Source organism: Belonocnema kinseyi, chromosome 5 (genome assembly GCF_010883055.1).
Source record: "Belonocnema kinseyi isolate 2016_QV_RU_SX_M_011 chromosome 5, B_treatae_v1, whole genome shotgun sequence".
Classification (NCBI taxonomy): Eukaryota; Metazoa; Arthropoda; class Insecta; order Hymenoptera; family Cynipidae; genus Belonocnema; species Belonocnema kinseyi.
Genome location: NC_046661.1, coordinates 5003710 through 5005446, shown reverse-complemented (window position 1 = coordinate 5005446; position 1737 = coordinate 5003710).

Sequence of the window (1737 nt, the reverse complement as noted above, 5' to 3'; positions counted from 1 at the left end):
ATGTATCAGCCTTGGAGGAGATTATGTTGAGAAAAAAAAAAAAAATTCTTAAAAACGTTGTTTTTCTTGGTCAGGCCGGAAACTTATCAATCCACCCTCGTAACTATTGTTGACAGTGAACCAACCGGCGGGACTCAGCGTTGGAATCTCCTTGTCTTTCGCCCTCGGGAGAAATTTTATTTTTATTGGTTTTGTTATCAACTTAGAAGTGTTGTACACCAGTACAAAAAATCCACAATAATATATAATCATTTGGAAATTTTTATTATTTTCTGAGGACGCGCATTTCTCAAACTTTATCGACGTTAAAAGTTTATTTCTTATTCCTATAGTATTTTACTATAAAACTTTCTTCGTAATTATAAACATTTTGAAATATACAAACGTTCCTTAGTGCTTTCTGTATTAATTCGTAAATCCTGAACACGATATCTCAATCCGTGTGGACGTAGTGAACACCAAAAAAATTCTCATAACCGGGGACTAGTTTGGTCACGTGGTCACGAAGAGCATTGCCTTAATACCATTCAGCAAAGAATCGCAAAATCACCTGATAGATGGGAATTTCCATTTCTCTCCGATTAATTGAAGTTAAATGACGATAGATAGCGTTGGTGTCGTCATTCTCGTTGCATCTCGAATAAAAATGAAGCAATTATAGGACGAAAGATTATCCAGGCAATGTTAAAAATCGGAAAATATTTTTAATTCATGTAAAGTTTATCTGGCAAGGTTAATTTTTATTGCGGTCACTCTTTCACCTGGAATCGATATCAACTTTATGTTTAATTTTTTCTGCGCAGGGACTGACACACCTACAATCACAAGTGAGCAACACCTATTTATGCTAAATAAAACTCATAGAATAGGTTTATTCAAGTGAACGGAAATACACTTTAAATTGGGGAATCGATGTAGAGTGAGAAAATACCATAAGATGACAATGCATAAAGAAAAAATGAATGAATTACTCTGAGGATAGACTTCACGCGCCGATGGTCACGCTCAGACTGACTGATTAAGGACCAGCATGACAGTCCTTCAAGTCCTTTAGAGTTTAGAATTTAGTCCTTATACTCTATATAGATTCTCTACAATTATTATAACTAATAACTTGAATTTTAGCTTGAATCGTCGAACGAATGTTAAAAATGTTTGCATTTTTAATATACATTTTTATATTAAATTTAAAACATTCGTATACGAAATCACCATTAAGAGATTATGTATATTAAATTTCCTATACCGCACATTTATCGTTTATTAAAAAATGTAACGTTCCCTACCTGGGTTTATTAGTGTCCAAGGTCTTTTGTTTCAGACCTCATTCACTATACTGAAACTGTTTTTATTAACTACACAGCCACACACAAAAAAGTGTGCGGATCTGGTAACAAGACACACGTATTCCTATGGATTTTGGGGCGCTGAATTCAAATTCGGTATTAAAAAATCACCCATCACGTTATGGTTGAGCCATAACCCTTAAAAAATGACGAAAAATCATGCATTGAGGCAAATAAATATCAAAATGATGCCAGTGATGCAAATTCTCACTTCAAAAACATGCTGACAACTGTGAAGCATCAACCCTTGCTTGATATCAACTTATTTAACATAACTTTACCCAACATGACCTGATCTCACCTAACCTGAATTAACAGAAATTTATTGAACTACACGTAATGCTCTGGAAGCATATTTTCCCAGTAGCAAATGTGTGCTACATCGAATGGG